The sequence below is a fragment of the Pithys albifrons genome, chromosome 13, assembly GCF_047495875.1.
Source record: "Pithys albifrons albifrons isolate INPA30051 chromosome 13, PitAlb_v1, whole genome shotgun sequence".
Taxonomy (NCBI): Eukaryota; Metazoa; Chordata; class Aves; order Passeriformes; family Thamnophilidae; genus Pithys; species Pithys albifrons.
Genome location: NC_092470.1, coordinates 6,254,059 through 6,274,903, shown reverse-complemented (window position 1 = coordinate 6,274,903; position 20,845 = coordinate 6,254,059). Strand labels below are relative to the sequence as shown.

General features: G+C 46.7%; 1 protein-coding gene across 1 annotated transcript in view; it reads left to right on the top strand.

Moving 5' to 3' along the window:
- CSNK1G1 (casein kinase 1 gamma 1) overlaps positions 1 to 20,845 on the top strand; it is a 94,853-nt gene that overhangs the window by 4,560 nt on the left and 69,448 nt on the right. Inside the window, 1 exon segment of the mRNA XM_071568235.1 lies at positions 15,832 to 15,935. The gene's annotated coding sequence lies outside the window, so the exon portion shown is untranslated.

Sequence of the window (20,845 nt, the reverse complement as noted above, 5' to 3'; positions counted from 1 at the left end):
GGGTTTAACCAAGGGGCATTTCTCCATCCTCCTCCTGCGGGAGGGTGTTGCTGTCACCTTGCCTTCTGAGTGGTCCTTTGCCACCCAAAGCCTGGTGTACTTGGCTTCTGGGGTCAAGCAGGGAGAGTGGAGATGGCCAAGCTCAGCATGGTGGGTGTAAAACACAATTTTATCTTTTGGGAGATTGTCTATTGATTCTTTAACTGAGTGATAAATCATGTGATTTCTAACCTTTTTTTGTTTGTTTTCTTAATAACACCTTATAAATTCAGGTTTTGTTTCCACTTGGCTTTGCTGTCCAGGAGAGGTTGGCTTTGATTACTTCTATGGCATAGTCATATTGTGCCATAAGGCTCACATATTCCAGCGCCATCCAAGTGAAGAAAGGAAGTAGTTTAGGTCAGATATGAGGAAGAAATTCTTCCCTGTGAGGGTGGGGAGGCCCTGGCACAGGTTGGCCAGAGAAGCTGTGGCTGCCCATCCCTGGAAGTGTCCAAGGCCATATTGGACGGGGCTTGGAGCAACCTGGGCTAGTGGAAGCTGTCTCTGCCCTTGACAGGGGGTGGATCAAGATGGTCTTTAAGGTCCCTTCCCACTCAAACCATTCCATGATTTTATGAAGGCCTGTGGTTGGTGATGGGTGGAATTTTGACTGCTCAAATTGTTAGGGAGGGGTGAAGAAGAATCAAAGACCAGGAGCTTCTCTCTAAACTCTACCCAGACCTTGTGTTTAACATTCATGAACCTTGGTTTTGTCTTTCCATCTGAGGTGCACTCCATTGATTTTTTTCCTAGCTGTGGATTTTTACATGGCTAATTGTCATCCCATCTGTAGGAGTTGTTGAGAAGATGAGGTTTTTATGAATCACCTTCTTTCCTCCCAAAGCTGTATCATCCTCCAAATACATCCTCCTCTGGATCTGCTGGCTCTCTCTGCCTTTTCTGCATCCATCTTGACTGATCCATCCATTGATTCGTTCATTCAGTCAGTACAGGTTTCCGTCATCCCCAAACCTTCCCAGTTCCTAATGAATCCAAGCATGAGTGTGAGAGCAGTTCTTTGAGATGCTGTCACGCAGCTCTTGGTCATTGCCTTCTTGTTCTCAGCATGAATTGTGCATCCAGAAATTTCCCCATCCTTTGCTGGCTGTTCCTGTGCAGACCACGGGCAGCGGCTCCTTCCCAATGTTATTTAGTCATTCCCGTACAAAGAGGGACTCACTGCAGACACACTCTGTGGAGTCCTGCAGAGTTCCTGCTTTTGATGAAATTTTGGCAGTGGTCACCTTGACCTGCAGAGAGCTGAGACAGCTGAAGGTTTTGGTCTTCAACGGCAGAAGCAGCAGAATGGAATGCACAGATTGCACCTCAAAGGAGGGGATTCTCCCCCTGTATTCCACTCTTATGAGGCCCCACCTGGAGCACTGTGTCCAGCTCTGGGGTCCTCAGTGCAAGAAAGACATGGACCTGATAGAGCAGGTCTGCAAAAATGGTCCAAGGGCTGAAGACCCTCTGCTCTGGGGAGAGGTTGAATTGGGATGTTAAGCCTGTGGAAGAGAAGGCTCCAAGGAGACCTGAGAGCCCCTTCCGGAGCCTAAAGGCGCTCCAGGAGAGCTGTAGAGGGACTTTGGACAAGGGCCTGGAGGGACAGGCCAAGGGGGAATGGCTTCCCCCTGCCAGTGGGCAGGGTTGGATGGAATATTGGGGAGAAATTCTTCCCCATGAGGGTGGGGAGGCCCTGGCATGGGTTGCCCAGAGAATCTGTGGCTGCCCCATCCCTGGAAGTGCTGAAGACCAGGTTGGACAGGGCTTGGAGCAACCTTGTGGAAAGTGTCCCTGCCTATGGCAGGGGGTGGGACATGAGGAGCTTTAATCTCCCTTCCAACCCAAACCACTCTGTGATTCTATGGAAAGGTAAAATCTCAGAATTGTTTTATCTGCTTCATCTCTATGATCCAAATTAACCCCTTTAGACCTTTCTTTTTCAATAGTGGGATGAGATATTTGAACTCCTGGCTAAATTACCCATTTGATTTCTGGTTCATCAGACACTCCCTACCTTTTTCATAGAAATTGGCAAAAGCAATGAAACAATGAAGCTCAATCAGGGTGAGATTGCCACCATTTTCTCCTGGCGTTTCATATGTTCCTCCTTCCTGTCGGATCCATTTAGAACAGCCTGTCTCCTGCAATGGATCCATGTCTCTTACCTGTCGGAATCTTCTGGCTTGGTTTGCTCATCTGTGAGCAACTCTCTTCCGGATAACAGCTTAATAGCCTGAAGAGTTGACAGCAATTCCACCCTGAAGATCAGCCTGACAGTTTCTGTGTTGTGGAAGACAATTGAATAGCTTGGATTTGCTACTCTGATCATTTAACACAGGAATTGGGGATATTCAGTGGGGAGATGGGAAAACTGTTTTCCTGTCTGCCTCTGCACTCCTACTCCTTTCCCCCCCCCCCCCCCTTATGATTATATTATGACATTCCTTTAGGCTGGGAAAATTGTGGCTGTTTACAAAGAAAGAAGTGGAGGTTTCTCTGCAGTCCCAATTTTTTTCCTGAAGCTGTCACGTTTCCGTAGCTCTGCAAGAGGAGGTTGGCCACGTTGGGGGCAGGAGGGCATTAGAGGAGGCCACATGATTTATTAAATATCCTGAGTAGCTGCTGTCCTATGTATGTATTTTAATGTCTAGTGATAAAGCCTGGCGAGTTCCTGCAGTTTGCGATGAGGCTAAGAAAACTCTGGAATACCTGCTTCCTATAGAGCTAAGAAAACCTTGGAATACCTGCTTCCTATAGAGCTAAGAAAACCTTGGAATACCTGCTTCCTATAGAGCTAAGAAAACCTTGGAATACTTGCTTCCTATAGAGCTAAGAAAACCTTGGAATACCTGCTTCCTGTAGAGCTAAGAAAACTCTGGAATACCTGCTTCCTATAGAGCTAAGAAAACCTTGGAATACTTGCTTCCTGTAGAGCTACTGGTTTTTCCCAGCTCACAAGGAATCACTGTGCATCAGTGCCAAAGGTAGTCAAATCAATAGGAGAAATGTGCTTGAACTCTATGAGACCAACCTGTCTGAAGTTTTTTTCCTTGGAGCTATTTATTTTGTGTTGGAGAATATGGTCACTTCCATCTCAGAGATTTGCTGTGGAGCTTAATTTGTGATTGAACTCACTGGTGTCCTGGGTTCATCCTACAGTGTGGACAACAGGGGGGGTGGGTTCTGCCCCACTCAGGTGAGACCCCACTTGCAGAGCTGCCTCAAGCCCTGGGGAACAACTGCACAAGGACATGGAGCTGCTGGAGAGAGTCCAGAGATGCTCCAAGGGCTGGAGTCCCTCTGCTCTGGAGAGCTGGGGCTGTTCATTAAGAGAAGAGAAGGCTGCAGGGACACCTTAGAACCCCTTCCAGAGCCTAAAGGGGCTCCAGGAGAGCTGTAGAGGGACTTGGGACAAGGGCATGGAGGGACAGGCCAAGGGGGAATGGCTTCCCACTGCCAGAGGGCAGGGATAGATGGGATCTTTCTTACGCGTATTTAGGTTCACTAAAACAAATGAGAGGAAGTCCTCTGAAATACGGTTTGTAATATTGTTCACTGACAGTGGCAGTTCTGGCAAGTGTCGTGAAAGAGCTGAACTCTGAAAGTTTGGTACAAGCTGCTTCATTGTGTAGCAATCCCATTTTGGCTAAGTTGGCTGTCCTTATGCACCATGTAACTGTCTTCCTTTGTAATGCACCATGCCAGTTTAGTTTCTACAGCTTGTTTTTATTTCCTAGATCTTAAAAGACCAAGTTTCAATGAGCAGATGAAACTTAAGAACCTGCAACGTCTTATTTTAATGAAGCAGAGACCACAGGCTTTGTAGTTGTCTCTTTTCAAGTCCAGGTTAGACTTCAAAGGTCCCTCTTTTAGGAGAATCATGCTGACTTGTTCCTGCTGTTGCTTTTTGGCAGGGCTGCAGGAGCAGGTCACAGCACCCTGGTTTGTGCTTGGAGGGAGGGACTGAGCCAACATGTTCTTAAGTAATTTCTTAGATGGAAATAAACGCTCCCAAAATACCTGCTGTGTGTACATTCTCCAGGTAGTGAGGTTCTTGGAAGCTCCAGGGCAAGGTGGGATGGAACTTGGAGCAACCTGGTCTAGTGGAAGGTGTCCCTGCCCATGGCAGGAATTGAAACAAGATGGCTCATAACGTCCCTATGAGCCCCAATCAGTCTGTGATTCTATGATTTTTCCTCACCCTGGATAATGCTCCCTCTCATTTTGCAAGCCATGGACTACCTCAGCTGGCTTGGCTTCAGTGCCAGGTTGGATGCTTTGGAGGCCCTCAGGTTCTCCAAATGATCATCCTGCAGCTGAGATCAGGCCTGTAGCCACTTCGGCATCTGATCCTGCTTCCCAGCTGTCCTCTGTTTGGGAAGGTTTTGACGGGTTTCTCATTCTGAGGAATCTCTGTGCAGTGTTGGCAGCACTGAAGCTTCAGTTTGACTCGTGGTAGATGCAACACCAGTGCTGGTAAATCATCGTTGGGCTGCGCTCTGCATCCGTGGGGGGAATATCTCTGCTGAAATCCCTGTTATTCTGTGGTTACCATCCAAAACTGGTATTAGGCTCCAAAGCAATTCACAGCCCTTTGTTGTTGCCTGGATTTGCTGGGTACAGCTCTGGTACGTGGTGTTTTTTATCATTTCTAAATGTTAGGAGTTACTGTGTGTGCCAGAGTGCCTTTGCTTGTCAAGATCCATCATTGGGAGCGGGATGTTTTGGAACCACTTGTTCTGTTCTTTCTGATGCTTCAATGTTAAGGAGAAAACATGATCAAAGACAGGAGCTTGAGGGTAACTTGAGTGCTGTGGTTGGTAATAGAGCCAGGTTTTGTCTGGGGGACCTGAGGGTCTTGGCACCCTCCTGGCTGTAGTCACTGCAGAGACAGGTTTGGTGTAAAAGCAGCAATGGATATTTGGGCAGCTTTCTGTGTCACCATCTGCTTGCAGAGGTGTGGAGGGTTGGAGTGTGACTTCCAGGTGCCTCGTTGGACCATGTACACTCAACATTCAGTACAAGAAACCTTGTGCTCAGTTAGACTTGGTGCAGTCATAGTAAGCCTGACTTTGTGTGGTTGAGCTAATGCTCCCATTTGGGTTTCTGGCACTGAAATAGGTTCTTCAGCATCTCTCAAAACCTGCAGGGCTGAGGCAGATAGTGCAGTTGTGTCTTTAAACCAGGTTCTCTAACTTATTTTTTCCCATGGCTAGATTCTTGGAGTGATCCTGGACATTGAACCTCAGCTGAGCTGTCCCAGGCTCGTGGCTCATGTTGATCCTAAGACCTCTAACACAGCTGAAAAAAGCTGAGTCACCACTGCCTTTTTGGCTTGGAAAATTAAATGTTTGATGAAACTGTTTGCTGTGACACTTTTTGGTAAACCAGGGCTTGTCTTCACAAACTGTTTGATCAGTCTCTGCTAACATTTACAAAAGCTTGGAATAATCCCTGAGTTCTCGTTGATCTGCTCTTGTGTAGCTGTTAGAACTGTAGCATGAGGTGTGTTAGAGTAGGAAATGTGCTTGCTAAGGAGGTGTTCTAAAATACATTTGTGCTGAAACTCCATCTGTTAAATCTTCCTGAGCTCCTCCTGCCGACTCTGACACCGAACACAGTAGTACTTTACACCACTCAAGCAAACCAGCCTCGACAGGATCTCGGTGTCCTGGTGCTGGGTTTGTGTGGCATTCAAAGACATCTCCTCTTTGATGGATTGAGATCGGGCTCCCCATTAATAGCTTCGAGATCATTTGCAATTAAATGGAGTCGAGTGTTCCAAGGGATTTACCCAGGGACCAGTGCTCCATACCAGTATCTGAGCTTCCCATAACTAACAGACTTGCCTGAGGCACAGGTGGCTAAATTTAGTCTTCTAGCAAGCTTGGTATGACCTTGTGCTGCAAGGACTTTTCTTACTTGTGTCTCTATCAACACATAAATGCTGCTTTTCTGTAGTGGACAGAGCTTTGAGGCTTGATGACGCCAAAAAGCTTTTTGTGTTTGTCATTGGCCAACGCCTCCAGTGTTGCTGTTGGCAGGAATTAACTCTGGATCTGAATGCAGTGCAGAAGGTCCATGAGTGATCTACTGGTACAAAGCCATCCTCACCGGTGGGTATTAAGTCTTCAAAGAAGACAGACACAATGTGGTGCACAGAGCAGATTACTTGGTAATGAAGGTCTCTGACAGCCACGCTGGAGATTAGGGCTTGAAAGCGGAAGTTGAATCAAAGCAGCTTCATACAGATGCAATTTCCTAACTATGAGAAGGGTAATGTTTGCCTTTGAGGTAACATTAAGTTTATCTGTGCAAAAGAGCACTTTGCTCCAGCTTCTGGGAGAAGTTTGCAGTGTGTGTGAGACGGTGCACAGAGGTGGCCGGTTCTGGCATCTGCTTCCTTGCGTGGGTTTGCCTCCCCGTGTGAAGTGTTGCCTCCGTGTTCAGCTTTAGCAGCTTCTCGTTGAAGCTGTTTCTAATTAAATACATAATTCATCCTACAAGCATAACGAAGAAGATGCCTTCAGTGTGTACTCAGGCTTCTGGAGCTCTTCTGCCACCCTCCAAAAATGCCAGACTCCTCTGAAGTTGGTAGCACTCTGCCAGTGGAATGGGGAGAGTTGTTGCTGGGAAGTGGAACAGGATTTTCAGGTGTCTGCCATGCTGTGTTTAGGAGCCCAGTGAGTGGTGTGGTTTTTTGGCTTGTGAGAGAAACTCTTTTGCAGGTGAGTGGGCAAAAGCCTTTTTGTTGGCATGGGCACAGCTTGGAGCCGCCGGGATTCATCTCCCCGACAGTGACTGGGTTGTTGTTGGCACGCTGGTCTCTTGTTTGCTGCAGGTAGTACACATTGTGTTATTTTTTGGAGGGCTGAAATATTAATCTGATGAAGGATTAGGGTCGTTGAGTAATACAGTGAGTGAATTGCAGTGGGTGAGTGTGTGACTACATCTATTGCTGTGTGTGTTTCTGATCGTTGCACCTTCACCAGCATTGGAAAACATACTGGGAGGGGAAGTTGAGTTGAAGGCAGAGGAGCAGCTGCCTGTCCTGGGGAGTGTGAAATGCCTGAGAATCTTGGGAGCAAAAGGATTTCTTTAAAAAGCAGGCAACAAACTTCTGGATCTTGTTATAGGAATTTGTGGAAGCTGCTGTTTTAGCTGCATTCAGAATGTGGTTGGACAAACTTGGGGTCAGCAGGTCCAGAAAATGAATGGTAGTGGGACTGGGAAGTAGGTCCATGCTGACATCTGTAATCCAGCAGAGCTGGATCTTGGAGAAGTCTGCAGAACCTTGCTGCTCCCTGGATCATCCACTGTTGTTGTGGATGGAGTTGACACAAGAAATGTTCTCTTGATGTTATTCCTTTAAGACCTACTGCCTTTCCAGAATCCTGGGGCAGGAAAACCTCTGGAAGGTGTCTTAGGGATTCTTCTAGGAGGAGAAACGTCCAGCTGTATCCCAGCACACTGTCCACACCTCCCGCTGTCCCATGCTGTGCCTCTTCAAAGGGAATGTGCCACACAACACACTGTGGCTCAGGAGTAAAAGCATTCCAGGGTGGGATAGGTAGAAACAGAAATGAGGGAAATAAAATTAGAAATAAGGGATGAAAAAAGTAACTGAACATGAAGATCTTGGTCCCTTTAAAAGGGAAAAATTCTTGAAATTCCACCTTTTTATGCAGAAAGTGGGAGGAGGTGATCACAATGCCTCTCTTCAGCTTCCCTGGTGTGGGATCCAGCAGGGAGCTGGGCGTTCCTTGTGGGACAGTGATAGCCCGGAACGGGGCAGGGACAACCACGAGTGAAGCTGCACATGTTAATGTCCTAACACATGTCATATTAATTACAGGCAGTGTCTGTATAACAATGATTGCAGTGCGTCCCTGGTGCTGTTTTGCCTGTGCTCATGTCATGGCTGACTGACCCCGAGTTGCTTTTTTAGCTCACTGCTCTGTGCCTGCTAAAAATCTAGTTTTAATCAGGAATTGGGCTATTAAAACAGGATTTTTTAGCACAGATGCAGAACTGTTGATGTAGTTTTGTACCTAAACATGAAACTTGGTGTTTCAATACCTTGCCTGGGATTGAAGTGTCCTGTTGTGTAGTGTTCAAAGCTTGTAAGGCTTTGAAGGCTTTTTTGTTACCTCCATAGAGGGGACTGCAGTGCACAAAAGGGGAGGTTTTGGTCCTGCCTTTCCCATATACTGCTGCTGGCGCTTGTCAAACCTGTTCCTGAGCTGCCCTGACTCTATAACCTGGCACAGAGCTCTCCAGGTATTGTTGGGTTGGTTTTCTCCTGTTGCTATAATGAGTTAGACTGGCTCACCAGTGGGTCTGTTAAGTGGACAAGCCAGCAGGAATTCCAGGGGGTTGCTGCAGCCCTTTGGTTGCTCCACATTACAGAGAACACGCTTGGGTTTTCCTGCAGAGATGCTGTTCCACCCTGGTGCCAGTTCTAGACTGCAGGCATCCTCTCAATTTTTGGAGCATGTGTGGATTGTTGTGGGTTTCACACGTCGAGGAGGGAGAACCAGGAGGGACATCCAGAAGCAGCAAAGTACACAAAGTCTCCAAAAACTCCTGAGGAGCAGCAGAGGCCTGGAGGAATGGAGACTAGTCAGCTTAACTCAGTGTCACCCCCTCTGTTCAGAGAGCCACAGTGTCACCTGAGCATGTGACAAGCTTTCTGAATCTCTCAGGTAGGGAAAAAAGATCTGAAATATCTGCATTTGGGTTTGTGGCTTGTGCTTAGGCTTGAGGAGGAGTCTCAGCTGAGCTGGTTGTTCGAAAGAGCCTTAAATCAAGAGTCTGTAATGATTGAGTAAACCGGCGTAAGGGAGGGATGTGGATCAAATCATCTTTGCTGTAAAGGGTGGGAGCAGCCAGAGCTCTGTTATTCTTCCTTCAAAAGCATGTGAAGAACTGAAGCACCTCATCTTCAGATGTGAGTCAAAGGGATCTTGCAAGAAAAGCACTTAGACTAGATGGCATTATTTTTTTATTTTTCTTTTAAAGTATTACTGCATGATGTGCTGGGCTGGGATTGACACCTGGGAGTGTGAACTCGCCCATGCCTGAGACCACAAATGCCATTTGGTACAACTTTAAACTTGTCTTACGAGGGGTATATCCCTCTTCCCAGAGGGACTGGGGGTGGAAACATTTCTTGTGCAGATGCTGGAAGGATATTAACTGCATGACACATGAAACCCAGAAAGGGATCCTTGGAAAAGAAGAAAATAATACAAAATACGAGTAAAGTGCACCTTGGTAATGATAATAGGAGTGTGTGAGGCAGGTGCTGCAAGGTTTGGAGATAGATGAAGGTGAGCAAGTGCTGTGTAGAGGCACTTAGGGCAGGTTGTGATCAGAGTGTTCCTTAAAGCCTCTTTTGATACAATAATGAGAGTTTGAAATTCCACTTTTAAATATTTTTCGTGACTCAATATTTAGTCAAGGTGGATATTCCATTCTGGCCCTCTCTGAGCTCATGACACCCAAACCCTCACTGGGCACTGTCATGGGGTACCCTCTGCTCTTGTTTTAGGGGAAGCCTAAAGGGAAACTCTTTGCAGTTGAAGAGGAGTAAAAAGCAGATGTTTCACATTAAGATATGTGCTTGTTTTTCCCAGAGCCACACGTTCTCTTTCTTGCAGGCTACTGTTCCTTGCACAGTATCTGCAGCTGCTGAGGGGAAAAGGTTAAATCATCTTGAAGTGAAAAGTAAAATACTCCTTGGGTGGGCTTTCCCTGTTTGAGTTTCAGGCTTTGGAGGCTGTACCAGACAGATGAGGGTTTGGGGAGCAGAGGCTCACATGGAAAGGATAAAATAGAGTTATCTTTGTGAGTGTCTGCACCAGAGCCATCACATCTCTCTGCTCCCAGGCTGAGATGTCATCAGACCTCATCATGTGGAGTGATTGGTGCTGGAAGCACAGAGTTGAGTTCCATGCTGGGAGTATCTGAAGTACACTCTGGGAAAACATATAAAGTGAAATTTAATTTGGAATAAGCAGGACTCTGTTCCTGATGAGTCAAAAGATTTAAAGAATTTCATTCCAGGACATTCCTGTTTTGAGAGGAGACTCCATCTGAACCTGCCTTCTCTAAATCTTATAGTCTCCATATATTATTTGAGGCATTGCTGTCTTCCCTTTCATCCCAAGGAGCGTTGGCATCAGGGTTGAAGTCTTCAATATTCAGCTGTTAACAAAATGTAGGCTCTTATAATGCCTTAGAGGTACACGCAGGTCCCAGAGCTTACTGGGAATATTGAGCCTTCCCATGCTGGGATGGCAGTTGGACATGCCATGAGGTAACTCCAAAAAAATGTTTGCCGTTTTCCTTTTCTGAAGGCAGAACTGAGATCTAGACCTGCTTGCAGTGTTCTCTTGCTGTGCTGGAAATGTGTGGGCTACTCCTGAGATAAGGGAATTGGGACAGAGATGTCAAATGGGTTTTGCAAGCAGCAGGTTTTTATAATTTTAATTTCCTACCCAGGTGTCAACTGGTAAGTGCTGTTCTAAGCAGTGCCCAAGTACAGTGTGGGATAAAAGCTGCCTCTCTTTTTCTCCAGCTGAGCAGAATGAGTGTAGATGTTGACTTTGGGGTCTGTTCTGGGAGGAATTTGCAAATTACTGAGTCGAGGCAGGAGCTTTACTTCAAGTGCAGTGGTTAAAACATCCAGCTTTCTGTCCAGCTCTTCTCCAGGTGTTGAAATGCATTTGGTTTTGGCAGAAAGACAACAAAATCTACTCAACAAGGTATGGCTTTTCCCCTTTTGACCCATCCACTTTCCATGCATTGAGGGCAGACAACCTTAATGTGTCATTGGGGTCCTTTCTGCTTCACTGCTGCCCTGCTGGTTTTGATATCTGGTGATAATTGGCAGATAACACTGTTGATTTATTCCCAGCAAAATGCTGCTTCTTTCATCTGTGCAGTCAAAGTTCATGTCTCACTCCTTCCCTTCTGCCAAGAAGTGGTTATTTACATTCAGCTGACATTAAAGGCTCAGCAGTGGGGTGGGTCAGGTCACAAAATCGTAAGTAGGGGGTGTGGGAGGACAGTCCACACTTTTGCTGCCCTGAGTTTCAGAGAGGATCAGGTGGAGCTCACAGGATATTGTTCAGGCAGCCAAGGGGCTGTTGTGGCTACAAAAAGTTTGTGTGAGTCTGGAGAAGAACTGGATGTGCTCATGAAGAGGCTGCACCAAACGTCCTTCATCATAAAATATGTGGAGTTGGATGGGACCCACAAGGATCAGCAAAGTCCTGCTCCTGGCCCTTTGCAGGACAACCCCGGCAATCGCACCCAGAACACCCAGAAGCCCAAACTAACTTGGGAAGGCCTGAAAATAGAAACCACTGGAGGTGGAAAAACACACAAAGAAGTTCAGTATGTTGCTGTCTTCCTTCCCTTCCCAAATATTTGCATATGGCTGCTGTTCCAAACTGGAGGTGAAGCTGCATGGGCTGTACTCTTTGGTTAACCTCTTTGGCTCTTGGAGGACATGACTGATCATCAAGTCCAACTCCTGACCCTGCACAGGACACACCAACGATCCCACCCTGTCCCTGAGGGTGTTGTCCAAATGCTCCTTGAGCTCTGGCATGTTTGGGGCCATGACCACTGCCCTGGGGAGCCTGTTCAGTGCCTGACCACCCTCTGGGGAAAGGACCTTTTCCTATATCCAACCTAAACCTCTCCTGACACAACTTTAGCTTCATATGCTTACAGGTTTGTGCTGAAGCTGTCTGGCAGAGTTGAGGTGTCCTGAACGGGCTTTCCCATGCACTGGTAATGGTCTGTAGAGACCTTATTTTTTTCCATATTGAGTGTGGAAGAGCTGGAGAGTCTGCTCTCTTGAACATCCTGTGGTCCAGGACTGATGGGTTGCTTTTCAAGTAAGTCCCTCATTTCTGGAGAACTACACATCCTGTGCACTGCTAAGCCAAACTGTCATTGTCCAAGCTCATGAGTCCTGGAACATTGTGTTTGCTCTTGAGGTTTTGTTCCATCATCTAATGGTGGGAGCCATCTTACCTTTTTTACCATGCTGGGTGGTGTGAATACTTTGGAGTAGAGAGAATCCATTAGGTTGGAATTTTAATATTATTCTCTTTCTCTTATTTGGGAAGAGTATAAACACTTCCAGCCCAAAGATGAGGAGCTCTTTGTAAGTGTTACCCAGAGTTTTGTGCTTGCTAACTGGTAATAAAATAATAATGAGCTGAAGAACAAAAGATCCAAAAACTGTGTTCCAGCTTCCTGAGAGAACTGAGGAGGAGTGAATTTGTGGAGTCACCTTCCCTGCTGTGGCAGCAGCACAGTCCTCCTTGGGGAGCCCAAAGGTGTCTCTGCTATACCTCAACTTTGAAGTGCTGTGCCATGAAAGTCACGTCTCTCGGTTCAGGCTGGCACATATTTCCCTGGCATCCAGAGGAGATAAAAGGCCTGGTTGCGTCTTCTAGGTAGCAAATAGCAGCTTTTCACACCCACCTTCAGAGCAATTAGTTTTTACTCTGAAACTGAAACAAGCTTCTCATCTGCTCCTTGCTTTGAAAAGTAGTAGGGAAAACATCTAGTGATGTTTAGAGCCTCTGGTGGAGCCTGGCTCTCTCTCACTGACAACTGGAAGAGGTTTAGGGGATCTGTGGGGCTTCTCCAGCCGAGATGGTGCTTCTGTGATTTCTGATACTCAGACAATGGTTTGGGTTGGAAAGGACCTTGAAGCTTGTCTCGTCCCAACCCCTGCCATGGGCAGGGACACTTTCCAGTAGACCAGAGCCCTGTCCAGTCTTGTCCTGAACACTCCAGGCATGAGGAGTGCACAACCTCTCTGTTCCGGTGCCTTACCACCCTTACAGTACAGAATTTCTTCCTAAAAAGGCTGACCAAGACACTGCTCATTGGTTGTGTGCTGAGAAGAGTTGGCTTTGCCACAGTTCTGTTCAGTGATGCAGAGGGGCACATCCTGAATACGGAAGTGTGGGACCCATGCCCAGCTCCACACCCCTGAATGCTTCATGTCCTTCTGCATTTGGCACTCTGGAAAATAAATAACTCTGCTTTCTGAAGTGCCCAGGAGGAAGCAGAGCAGCCTTATCAAAGGATCCTGCCTGACTTCTGTGTGGTTGTACAATGCCAAGCCCTGTTGAGCTTGAGCTGAGCTGTGCAACTCCAAACCTGTGGCTTCACTGAAGCCATCAAGTAGATGTCACAGGAAATAGGCTTCATGTCTGGAGGTGCTAATTAAATACAAAGAGTTAATTATCTGTCAAGAGCTAGAGAGGGTCCCTCTTGCTGTTCAAGGTTTCATTGTCATTCTTCTTTCTGCCTTAGTCTTTCCTTCATGCAGGGATGTGAGTTCTCCGTAATGTTGGACTTTGGGCAGCAAGGCTTGGTTGAAAAGGAAAGGCTGAAGCTTCTTACCAGGATAAACTGGTGCTGTAACCAGACTGTCCACATACTCTTAGTTGTTAACCATTGCTTTCTGCTCCTGCCAGAGGTGTCTTTCTGTTCCATGCTGTGCTTGCAGCTAAGTGAGGTTTCTGCCTTCCCGGCCTCATTCAATGTGGACAGGATTGCTGAGTGTATGGCCAGGAAAAGGATGGACACTGAGCTCTGCCTTTGGAACCTCAGGGGCTCTCGAGATGCCAGTGTCCCATCTGTGTGAACGTGGGAGTTGTGTTTGCTGTGCTGTAGGTCGAACGCTCTGTTAGGAAAGGTCTCGAATCAGGTGGGGTTGGGTTTATGGGTTTTGTCACTTCTCCTTGCCAGTGGGAAGTGGCAGAGCCTGGCCAGCACAGGGGGTTTTCCCACGTTACACTCTGATCCTCTGTAACGTGCTGGTCCTCTTGTTCTTCAAGCAGAACATGAATTATGCCTCACCCCTGGTTCAAATCTGAACCTTGGGACAGCATGAGGTGATTTATTTACCTTTATTCCTAAAGTGAATCATTGTACCATGGAGCAGGTTATAAATAGTTTTAGGTTTCGCATCCTGGTTTGGAGTCACCACCTCTTACCAGAGGTTGGGATTGATGTAAAGAAACCAAGCAAGTTGCTGGCCAATGAACCCCATTTGGAATTTTTGTGCACAATTTTTGGTTTTCCTTCTAAGTTTAAGTGGGGCGTGTTCAAAGCAACAAGACAGCACAGCTGAAAGGGTATTCAGCATTTCAATACGTGGACTGTCATGGTAATTGGATGTTTGTGTTCTTTGCCCAGGAGTGGATGACAAGTGACTAAATAAAGCTGCAATTCCTCCTTCCCTGGGAATAGGTGCTTGTTTTCGCTTTGTTGTAAGTCTTGGTTTGGTACAAGTTTGGCTGGTTCTTCCCTGCTGCAGCCTCTAACCCGGTCAAATAACTTGGAGTCACTTTAGTGTCAAGTATAACAAAAGTTGGCCTTAAATGCTTTGCAATAAACTTAATATTGAGGACTCCATTCAGCTCCCTGATGCCTTTTCATTTGAGAGGGATGGGTGTCACTCAGCTGGAGTGGTGGTGTATGTTCCTCACGCCAGTGGTTGGCTTCATTCCAGAGCTGGTGCTGGATAATTGTAGAGGAGGATTGATTAATGATAGTTGGGAGCTCTGGAGGCTTTTGAAGCCTGCTACACCACCACTGAGCAATCCTCCAAGCTTCTTGAGGACAGAAACCAGGAATGGCATTGGGAGAGCACGGATGTGACTTGGACTGGACTGACCACAAGCTTCTGAAAGTACAGGGCAGAGGTGGACACCAAATTGGTGTGTAATCCAGTCAGAGCGGCGTCACTGGGCAGTGCGGCCACGGCAGCTCTGGGCTGTCCGGCACTTGATGTCAGAGAAGGCAAAAATGCTCTCCAGTATCCCCATATGCTTAACAAGAAAGAGGTGTAAGATGTTAATGTGGACCCTTAAACTTTTATCCTTGCTGTAATAGTTGGGAAAATAAGGATGGAAGTGCTAATTTAGGCATGGACTTGGAATGCCCTTTGGGTACTGCGGAGCCTGTTCCTTGTAGCCTGTGTCAGCACCACATGTTGTTTCAGCAGAGCCTGTCTTAGAGTTGACAGTTAGAGCTGCTCAGAACTTAAAGCTGATTTTAAAAATCTCATTTTCATTAGAACTGCCTGAGTGTTTTCTTCTGAAGGATGTTACATGCCCAAGTTTTGAGTGGGGAAAAGAGCAGCATGACTTTGATTACTCTGGGAAGAGTTTTCCAGGAGGAGTTTCATTTTGGTTTGACTTCCACACCCCTGCACAGCACATGCCTCCTCAAAAATTGCTGTTTGGGGCTCTGTGCTCAGGAGGGTATTTTCTAAGGAGAAAAAGTCACCAAAAAACCCTAATCCTTGTAATTCCTTCTGACCAAAGTGCCTGGAGCATCTCAGGAGATGGAGCCAGCCCAGGGGTGCTGTGTCATGGAAGGTCAGATTTGGGAACCTGTTTCCCAAGGTGGGGAAACACAGTTTACCAAAAAGCAACCCCCAAATTGCTGAATAGCAAGAACCATCTGAATTTTAAGAAAACACTGCCTTCTGAACTTAAATTCCCATTATTTATTGCATGGAAAGCTCTGAGTTTGCCCTGACATTGGATGAGGGTAATGATTTTCCTCTTATCCAGGAGTGTGTGGCGCCATTTCATCCTCGGTACTTGGAAGCTGCCACATCCAAATGAAAACAATCAATGCCTTTATTGTTTTTTAAGTAGAATACCACAAGACTGGAAGTTGCTGGTGTGAACTGTTGTGTGGAGACTTTCTAAAATGCCCTTTCTTCCTCCCCAGGTTCAGTACAGATATGCCTGCCTGGCTGCTCTGCTCCTCCCGTGCCCCGGCACTCGCTGCCCTGTGATTTTGGGTAACAAGCCTAAGAAGGTAAAAGTCGTGTGGTGAGTATCACGTGCCTTTGGTCTTCTGGAGTGCCTTAGCATGGAACTCAAACATTCCCTCCTGAAAAACCCAAACCCAACCATATTTGGCTAAGAAGGCCAGTGGGATCCTGTCCTGTATCAAAAATAGCGTGGCCAGCAGGCCCAGGGCAGTGACCCTTCCCCTGTACCCTGTGTTGGTGAGGCCACACCTTGAGTGTTGTGTTCAGTTCTGGGCCCCTCAGTTCAGGCAAGAGATTGAGGGGCTGGAGTGGGGCCAGAGAAGAGCAACGAGTCTGGAGAAGGGACTGGAGCACAAGTGCTGTGGGGAGAGGCTGAGGGAGCTGGGGGTGTTTAGCCTGGAGAAGAGGAGGCTCAGAGGTGACCTCAGCACTGTCTGGAACTGCCTGAAGGGAAGTTCTGGCCAGGTGGGGGTTGGTCTCTTCTCCCAGGCACTCAGCAATAGGACAAGGGGGCACGATGGGCTCAAGCTCTGCCAGGGGAAATTGAAGTTGGAGATCAGAAAAAAGTTCTTTGCAGAGAGAGTGCTCAGGGATTGGAATGGGCTGCCCAGAGAGGGGGTGGATTCCCCATCCCTGGAGGTTTTTAAGGTGTGATTGGCCGTGGCACTGAGTGCCATGATCTGGTAAAGGGACTAGAGTTGGAGCAAGGGTTGGACTTGATGATCTCGGAGGTCTTTTCCAATTCAATTGATTCTATGATTCTATGATTCTGTTTGCTAAGAGACACCTCCCTTATGGAGACAGGTTGGGAGAGTTGGGGCTGTTCAGCCTGGAGAGGAGAGAAGGTTGCATGGAGACCTTGGAGCACCTTTCAGGATCTGAAGGGTCTACAGGGAAGCTGAGGAGGGACTGCTCATCTGGAACTGTAGTGACAGGACAAAGGGGAATGGGTGCAAACTGACAGAGGGGAAATTTAGGTGAGTTATGTGGAAGAAATCCTTCCCAGTGAGGGAGGTGAGGCCCTGGCACAAGTTGCCCAGAGAAGCTGTAGCTGCGCCATCCCTGGAAATGTTCAAAGCCAGGTTGGACAGGGCTTGGAGCAACCTGGTCTAGTGGAAGGTGTCCCTGCCCATGGCAGAAGGGTGGAATGAAGTATTTAAGGTCTCTTCCAACACAAACCATTCTGTATATAAAGGAAGGCACTAAAATGTGGTAACTTCACACTGGGGTGTGTGAAGTACCTGCCAAGCCCGTGGAAGGATGATTGGAGACCTGAGTGCAAGTTGTTAAATTCTTATTCCTTGTATCCATTTTAATATATTTTTCCTCTCAATTTTCTCAGCATTTTTCATCCTAAGTAACTTCTCTGGGAACTTACATCCCTTGTTTCCTTTCCCTGGCTTTATTTTTAGCAGCACACGTGTTGAGCTGAAAAGGAGGTGACTGCAATGCTGCCTGTCAGTGACAAATAGCTCCAAGAAGGAAACTGGGCAGGATTAAAGTCAGGGAGAGTTTGGAGTCTTTTGTGGTGAACTGAAGCTTCTCTGAAAGTGCTTTAAGTTTGTTATTGAGAGGAGGGCTGATGTGCTCTGTTCATGTTTTTTCCAGTGTGACAAGTAAAATAGGGACTGGGTTGCTTATTCAGTAACAATTGACCTATGGAACAAGCAGAGAACTCAGAACTGAAGTTGTTGGGAAAATTTTCCTCTCCAGAAGTCAAAAGGAATAACATTTGTAAGTGAGAGTGTTGGACTGACTCCAGCATGGAGAGATCCCTTGATTTCCTGAAAATAAACCAGCAAGTGTTGTGGTGTGGTGAGGGGGTGACCTTGAGAGAGTGCAAGTCCCTGCTTGGCACAAGAAGTTTTTGGGTGCACGTAAAGTCTGAAACTGGCACTAGATTTCCCTTTCTGGACTTCTGAAAAAGCATTTATATGGTGATAAACTATTCTTCTGTGTAGACTAAGTGATCTGATTAAGTCCTTGGGACATTTTGTTTAGGGCCATAATGGTGCAGCATCCTTTGGGAACGTTGTTCCTGTTTTTGGCCAAAATGATGTGACAAAACAAAGACTTTCTGATTTGTAATTTCCAGTTAGAATTTTCTCTGTAGAAAGCTTCATGAGCTATTGCCTTTTGATAATTTCAGCTGAGGGGGGGCAGATGGATGGACAACAGTTTCATGCTCTCAGTAGCTTCCAGCCTGGAGGAGAAATCTGGTTTCAATTTTGCTTGATATTGTATCTCAAATTATTTTTGCAGCTTCATCCCCTAAAACCAATTTGTCTATTTTTGGTGGCAGTAGTAGGAGTGTCATTAATTGTTGAAAAGTCTTTAGCTTGAGCAATTCAGGCTGGTGAAGTGCAGTGCTTCAGTACCTTCTGTGAGTCCAGCAGAGACTGTGTCTTCTGTTTGTGCCTTCCTTCACATTGTTTTTTCTCAAAGATAAGTCCCTGCTGTGTAAAGCTTTGCTGCTGTGATCTTGTGAAGGGTTTCTTTGGGATTGAAGGCATTGCCTTGTTTTTCTGAATCCTGCCTGTAAAATGTCTGGGATCTTGGGAAGTTTTTTGGAATCAGATAAGCCTATTTCCATGAGGTTTGGGATTGTAGCCTGCTTTTTCACTTGGGTGAAACTTCTATCCTTTTCCTGCCTTCTTCTATCTTTTTATATATTTCAATTTAGTATTGAAAGGAGCTCTAGTTTTCCCATTCCATGACTTCCACTTGCCCCTGTGAGCAGCACCCTGATTCCTGCCATGACTCATCCATTTGTGCCTTCACCTGCATGTTCCCTGCCTGGGGATCCCCAGGGTGCCCTGACTCCTTCCCAGCTCCAGTGGAAGCAGCGCCAGGTGCTGCCCCTCCTGCATTTGTGCATTCCCCCCACAAGCAAGGAGCTGCCACTGTGGTTCAGGAGCCACATCCTGCTTGAGGAATCTGGCTTTAGGAGTGGATTTTTTCCCCTGAATGGTGTAAATGAGCAAGAGGAGCAGCAGCTGCAGCCTTGGAGCCCGTGGCAGAACCAGGGAAAGCAGTGAAAGCCGGAGGTGCCTCCGCTGTTCTCCATCTGCATCCCGAGAGCGGCTCTGGTGATGTGTGGAAGCTGAAATATCCTTCTGTGCACGGAGCTTTCTGTTGTATTAGTCATCCATCAGGCTTCTGGATTATTGAAGTGATGAAGCTCTCCTAAAGCACAGCAATATCTATTTGTAGAAAGGTACACCATGTGAAGTGCAATTCCAGGATATTAGAACTGTCTGCCGGAGATGTTCTCGGGAATGCTGCCCCTCCTGTGATGGGAATTCAGGAGCTGGAGGGCCCCCATCAAAGATCTTAAAGTCTTCTGGGTGGTCTTGGGGATGCAAATGGTGATGCATCAGAGCTCCTGCTCAGCTTCTGCTTCCTATTCAGCCCCGTGTAGCATCAACTGGTGGGTGTCGGTCTCCAGACACTGAAAAACCCTGAGGAAAAGGGGATCTGTAGCATTAAGGGAAAATATTCTCCCACTAGGTGTGGGAGAACTCCTGACTCAAAGAATTAAAGACCAAAACTCTCTTCTTGAACTCTTTAACTTGTCCTGGCTTGAACTAAGTCTGAAAGTGCCTAGAGCTGAACTGGTCCATTTTTAAGCTGTAATTCATCTGTCTCTGCTGTTTACAGAAAATCTTTAGGACAGTTGCTGGCTAGAAGGTTAATTCCAATATACCATGATTAAATTCTCATGAACTTAGAGAAAACTCGAATCTTCATGGCTTTGGTTGTGTGCATGGGTTCACTTCATTGTATTCTAACCCAATAATAAAACTCAAGGTTTCATGTGAGGTTTGAGATTCACAGACTGGCAAAACACTTGTCCTTGCTTATGCAGTCTGGCTTTTATGTAACTCATTATTTTTGCTCAAATGTTGCAGATAGTCGGTTTCCTGTAGCAACAGCCACCAGATGTTTCTCTGAACAAGACTTAATTCTTTAAAATTGACCTGTGAGAAATGTGTGAAGGCGAACGGGGGGGCGGAACAATTGTGTGTCAGCGTGATTTCCATTTCCTTGCTAAAATCCCTCTGCAAGCCTGGCAGTTTCATTTGTGCTGTGATGGATCCTGGGTTTTGTGGAATGCTGTGAGGCCTTTTCCATGGTTTTCCATAAATGTGCTGTTGGGAGCAGAGAGTGGGATCAAGCTGCCTTAGGAGAATTAGCATTTGTGGGACAATTAGCTGTGTATGGGTTAAGTCTGTCTGGTGGATTTGCCAACATCTTGCTATGGATCTGTAGGTCTTCTGTGATGAATCCTTGTGCTTTGCTAAACTGACTCGACTTCATATTTCCATGGGAATCCCAACTCCTGCCTCAGTTGTTTATCCGAGGTTAAAGGGTGTCCTAGTGTTTTTCTGGGGGTCATGGGGTGAATGGTCCTGGTGGGCACTACGAGAAGGTGCCAGCAGCTCTTGCCTCTGAAACATCCCTATTTTGGGGGTTTTGTGTAGCACTGTCCTTCCAGGAGTGCTCTGTGTGGGACAAGACTGCACAGGGACCCCTGCTGGGGTTGAATGATCTCAGACAGGATTTTTGGGTCTGTTGTTTTCTTGTCCAGCTCTGCAGAGACCAGATAAATCAAAGCAGAGCTGTGTAATTTCCCTTCCCCACAGGGATATCTTGCTCCCATTGTGCTGCCCCTTGTTGTGCAGTTTGGACATAGAGGTGTGTATTGGACAGTTAATCTTCAAGAGAAAATGTGTTGGTCTTTAACTGGGGCTACTGGTGACAGCTCTGTGCCCAAGAAATATGGATTGGGTGGAGAAGTTCAACTCTGCAGAGTCTGACTTCAGGGTTTCAGAGGTCAGAGGGTCTGTGGGAAATAAGACTTTCCCAGTCCTGGAAATGCTTCAGGACACAGTGTGGATGCCCCAGTCATCATCCATAGGGATTTTGGTACGTGTTACACTTTGTTTTAGTGGTTTTTTTCTGAAG